A 6214-nucleotide genomic window follows, 5' to 3' on the forward strand; every position below is an offset into this window, starting at 1 on the left:
AAAGCTTTCATTTTGATATTTGTATCCCCATTTCCTAGCAGAGTGCCTGCCTGGCACATAGTAGGCACTTAAAATGCTAGTTGAATGATTGATTGATTGGATTCAGCTGAAGAAAATCTTGTTTGATCTCTAGTTTTATTAAGAGAGGTCTACACATACATTCTTATGAAACACGTTTTCACCTTAGTCATGTTGCATAGAAGAGTAAGATTGCATGCTGTCTCGGGGAGGAAGTGGGGAGGGAGGAGGAAGGAAGAGGAGGGAGGGGAAAAAATCTAAGATATATGGAAGTGATTATAGAAAGCTAAAAACAAATAAATAAATTAATGCAAAAAAGAGAGGTCTAGCATTCAGAACAAGGTAGATGGTCTCTGTTTGATGCCATCTGGAGTATTGTCTGCCACAAACAGGAGTGATGCCAGAGGAAGGCAAAGTGGATAGTGAAGGGTCTGTTTATTTCATAAGGACCCATTGAAGGAATTGGAAATATTTAACCTTGAGAAATCTGATGAGAGACATGATAATTTGTCTTCAAGTATTTGGCCATTCCTTTTTTGAAGGCTAGTTAGATTTTGTTTCTTCTTGGCCCAGAGGACAAAAGTGGGAGCCATGGGAAGAATTTGGAAGGAAACAAATCTAAGCTTGCATCACCATGCTAGCCATTCAAAGGAAAGATGGGCTACTTTGGGAGTTGTGGATTCCTTCTCCCTGGTTGTCTTTAAGTAAAGACCGGATGATCACTTGTCGGTACTAACATAGAAGGAATTCTCATTAAACCATGGGTTGAACCAGCCAGTCACTGAGGTTTCTTCCAGCTCTGAGATTCTGGAATTCTGGGCTTCTTTTGGAGAGTTCCCATTATCAACCCAAGGCATCATTTCAAAGCATTATCACTGCTAGGATAGCAAAGGGCAGAACTGGGAAGCGGTGAGAAGATAATGCCTGTATCTGGTGAAAAGCCAAACAGCATCATTCATTAGCAGTTATAATTATCATGAGGGAGGAGGCAGAGAGAAAAATAGACTCCCCCTCCTTCGAGTTTCCCCCTATAGCCTGATTTGCACAGTGCAAGGTGTGAAGCCAAGTATCAGCCTAGGACTTAAGCTCTAAAAGCTCTTGTTTAATGAGCCACATTCCTGGAAGGCCTGTCAGATTTTAGTGAGCCCACAATACCTTCCCTCTTGAGCCAAGTTTACCAACTGGTGTGCGTGTCACTTACCCAAACTCAGCCATTAGTTTAGCCTAAAACCACAATGAGTTCAATTATCTGCCAGGGCCACTAATTAGGACTGAGAATGGAAGGGCTGCTGCGCACAGGTCTCCTCTGCATTTTAGTTCCATGAATTTGAGGTCCAGTTGGCTGGAAGCCATGCTCCCCGCTATCTGTCAGTGTAATTGGGAAACAAGAGGACAAAGAAAGATCTGAGAGAAATACTGAAAAAAATTGGACTTAGCAGTGGTGTGCTAACTAGTGCTGCTTCCCTTTTGGCTCTAAGTTCTGTTCATTTGGAGCTTTCTAAGAGTGGCTGCTTGTATGTGGGCTTGCCCTCCCAGGTAGTTGCTGCAGGGAGCTTTAATCTGTCACTCCCTATGAGGCCAGTACATAGGTTTCTGGGCTTTTCCAAGTTGGTGGGGGGAAGGGAGAGTGAGTAAGAAAGAAAGAAAGAAAGAAGGACAAAAAGAGAGAGAAAAGAAGGAAGGAAGGGAGAGGGAGGGAGGGAGGAAGAGATGGAGGAAGAGGGAGGGAGAAAGAAAAAAGAGATAGAAAAAAGGAAGGAGAGGAGAGAAGTAGGGAGGGAGAAAGGAAGAAAGGAAAAAATGGAGGGAGGAGGCAGAGAGAGAAAGGGAAAGGGAGAGAAAGATGGAAAGGAAAAAAATAAAGGAAGGACAGAAGGAAAGAAGGCCAACTTTTCCAGTGTCCGGGTGACTGGAAAAAAGTGAAAACTATTCCTCAGGTGTTTCTCAGTATTTTATTTGCTACTTAGCATCCTCTTAGAGTCATTCACTCACTCATTCGTTCATTCATTCAATCAATCATTCATTCATTCAAGAAGTCTTCAAAAAGCTTCTACTGTGTGCCAGGTACTGAACATACAAAGAAAGACACACAAAAACCAGTCCCTGCCTTCAAGGAGTTTATGTTTTTCTTGGGTGCAGGGGGGGGACAGGCAGGAAACAAACATTTATGAAGCACCACTGTATTCTAGGTATTGTGCTAAATGCTGGACAAATATTATTTCATTCGATCCTCACAACAATCCTGTGTGGTAGGTGCTATTATGATTCCCATTTTATAACAGAGGAAACTGAAACTGAGAGAGGTTAAGTGCCTTGCCCAGCATCACAAAGCTCACCAGCGTTTGAAGCAGGATTCGAATTCAGGTCTTCCTGACTCTAAACCTAGCACCCTAGACACTGGACCACCTAGCTGGGTAAGTGTGAATGTTCAGCTGTATAAAGACAAGCAAATATAAAATTATACAAAGTAAATCTTTTTCTGTCTACCTCTCTCTCTTCCTTTCTTTGTCTCTGTCTCTTTCCGTCTCTGTGTCTGTCTGTCTCTGTAACTCTCTCCGTTTTTGTCTCTATCTGTCTGTCTCCATCTTTTTAAAATTAGAAACTTAGAGGTGGAAGGAAATTTATTGTGTACCCAGTCTCTCAATTCATACCTGAGCATCCTTCACAATATTCCAGGATCTGTTTGAACAGATAAAAGAATAGTTTCTCCTACCAAATATGGATGATGTATGACTCCAGAGACTGGCAAAAATCCTCAAAGAAACATTGAACGTGTCTTACGTGATCACATAGCATTATTTTCAGAAATCATTTGACTTGAAGTCATAAGCTCTGAGTTCAAATTCTGACACTGGTATTTACTTGCAGTGTGACCTTGGGCAACTTCTCTGGATTTCAGTTTTCTCATCAGGAAAATTAGGAAGCTGTAAACAGAGTATCTCTAAGGTTCCTCCCAGTTCTAGACCTGTAACACCTAACCTATGACCTACAACAACTCTGAACTTGGAATCAGATGACCTGAATGTAGCTCCTATCTTAGATACTTCCTAGCTGAGTGACCCTGGGCAAGCTGCCTCACCACTCGCAGCCTCAGTTTCCTCATCTGTAAAATTTGGATAACAACAACATCTATCTCATAGGATTGTTGTGAGGGTCAAATTATGTATATGATATATACATAATTATATATATACATATATATATAAAATGTGCTTTGTAAACCTTAAAGTGCTGCATATTTTTTCATTGCTTTTATCATGCTTAACCTTCATAAGGAATAGGCATGAATCCTAAGTACTTAAATCTAGTATTTTAAATTCATAGCCTGCTAACAAAGCATCACAACCAGGAATTCTGCTACCAACATTTTTAAGATTGTTGTTGAATAGCATCTGACTCTTAACCCCATTTGGGGTTTTCCTGGCAAAGATTCTGGAGTGGATCGTCATTTTATTCTCCAGCTCATTTTTACAGATGAAGAAACCAAAAAGATTAAACGACTTGCCCAGGTTACATAGCTAGTAAGTATCTGAGGCCAGATATGAACTGAGAAAGAAGAGTCTTCCTTACTCCAGACCTGAAATTCTGTCTATCCATTATGCCACCTAGATGCCTTTAAGGATTAGTAAATACTTAATTCTTTCTCATTTGATTTTCATTACAACCCTGTGAGATAGTGCTTCAGGTCTTATTATCACCATTTGACAGGTGAGGAAACTGAGTTTGAGAGAAGTGAATGACTCTCCCAGGGTCATTTAGGTAAGTATCAGAGGCTGGATTTGATCCCTATCTCCTGGCTTCAAATACAATAGTCCTTCCATGAGCATGGAAACAAAACATAACATAAAGAACATTGTATTAGGACCCTTTCAAAATTTTAGCTTCTTACTCAGCTGTATACATCTAATTCCAACTGTCATAAGCACTTGTCTTTGTTTTGGACAACCACAGAATCACAACATCTGAGAGCTGGAAGGGATATTGGCAACCATCTTGTGTGACACCCTATACTTGAACAAGAATCCCTAATACATCATAACCTTAAAGTGGTCATCCAACTTTTGTTTGGAGACCCAAGAGAGAATCTATTACTTTCCATGGTAGTCTATTCCACTTTGGGAAAGTCAAATGGTGAGGTTTCTTCTCCATAAGCCTTTCTCTGCTAGAAAGGGACTTAATCTTTTATTCTCCATGAGACCAGTACGTGGGATTCTGGGCTTTTTACAAGTTTTAGGGAAAAAGGAGGAGAGAGAGAGAGAGAGAGAGAGAGAGAGAGAGAGAGAGAGAGCGCAAGAAAGAAAGATAGGAAGAAAGAAAGAAGGAAAGAAAAAAAGGAAGGAAGAAATGAAAAAAGAAAGAAAAGAGGGAGAAGGAAGGAAGGGAGGGAGGAAGAGGGAGAAAGAAAAAAGAGACAGGGAGAGAAAGGAAGAGAAAGATAAAGAAGGGAGAGAGAAAGAAAAGAAGGAAGGAAGAAGGGAAGAAAAATAGAGGAAGGGAAGGAAGAGAGGGAGGAAAGAAGGGAGAAAGAAAAAGGAAGAGAAAGGGAGCGAGAGGAAGGAAGAAAGAAAAAAAAGGAAGGAAGCCCAGTCTTTTCAGTCTCCTAGTGACCTGAAAAAAGTGAATCAGTTATTGTCACTATGCATTAGCTTTTTTATGCAAATTGGCAACTGCTTTGACTCTAGATATACATATCCAGCCTTGAATTTATTAGGATTTTGTTTTCATAGGATTTAGAGCTGGAAATGACCTTAAGGATCATCGAATTCTAGACTTTGAGTTGGAAAGTGTCTCAAAGGCCACCTCATCAAATTCAAGTAAGGCTCTTCTCTACTTCTCACTTCAAAAGTTGTCATCCAACGTTAATCAGCACACCTCCAGAGAGGGGAAGCTGAATACCTCCTCAGGCAGTTTATATCACTTTTGAATGACTCAGATTGTTAAGAAAGATGTTCTGACTGTCAAGCTTAATTTTACCTCTTTCTGCTCATTAATCATTTTCTTTGTCCTGGACTAGAAGCTTCTCAATGCAAATTAAGAGAATATTAACCTTCCTTATACCTATATCTCTATCTCTATCTATCTATCTATCATCTATCTATCTATCTATCTATCTATCTATCTATCTATCTATCTATATCTATGTTTCCATCCATCCATCCATCCATCCATCCATCCATCCATCCATCCATCCATCTATCATCTATCATCTATCTATACCTATCTATCTATCTATCTATCTATCTATCTATCTATCTATCTATCTATCATCTATCTATCTATCTATCTATCTATCTATCTATCTATCTATCTATCTATGTACCTATACACATACCTTTACAAAGCCTATCATAGTGCTGACCCCTTTTAAGCTCACAGTTCACTACAATCTTCAGATTTATTCACCTGACCTGATATTCAGTCACGTTCCAATCTTGACCTAAGAAATTTGAGTTTTTGAAAGTAAAAATGGATGTAAAAATATTCCTATTCAAAGAGCAGCCTTTTCTCACAATGGGCCAGAAGCACACAATCCTTCACACAAGCGAAAGTTGATAAACGGCTTCAGAATGATTGAATGTAAGTAAATACAGGACAGAGATCAGGAATAAAAATGAAGTTCAGAGGAAAGAATAAGGAATTGGAATCAGAGCACCTGAGTTCAAATCCTGATTTGACACTCTTTTCCCTATGCAACCTTGGCTGTCACTTCATCTATCTAAACCTCAGTTTCTCTCATCTGTCAAATGAGGGGGGTTGGACTACATGACATTTAACCTCTGCTTGCCTCAGTTAACTGAACTGTAGAAAGACCTTAGAGGTCATCTAGTTCAACCTCTCATTTGACAAATGAGGAAACTGAAGTCCAAAGTGACATATCAAAGGTCATATGGTTAATGAATTCAAACCTAGGACCTCTATTTCCAAACCCTGCTGGTCTTCTCCCAAACCATGTCTTTATGTTGTATTTTTTTGGAGGAGGGAGTACGTTTCTTTATTAAAAATGACACATATTTTTATATTCAACACAGTAACATATGAACTGGAAGGAAACTCGGAAGCCATCAACTCAAACCTTTTCATTTTTCAGAAGGGGAAACTGAGGCACAGAGAGGCAAAGTCACTTGCCTAATTATAAGTCCATATGCAAATAGGTGACTAGTCTGTGTTTTATCATATCTCATATTTTAAGTTGCAG

This window comes from Notamacropus eugenii, chromosome 4, assembly GCF_028372415.1.
Source record: "Notamacropus eugenii isolate mMacEug1 chromosome 4, mMacEug1.pri_v2, whole genome shotgun sequence".
NCBI classification, from domain to species: domain Eukaryota; kingdom Metazoa; phylum Chordata; class Mammalia; order Diprotodontia; family Macropodidae; genus Notamacropus; species Notamacropus eugenii.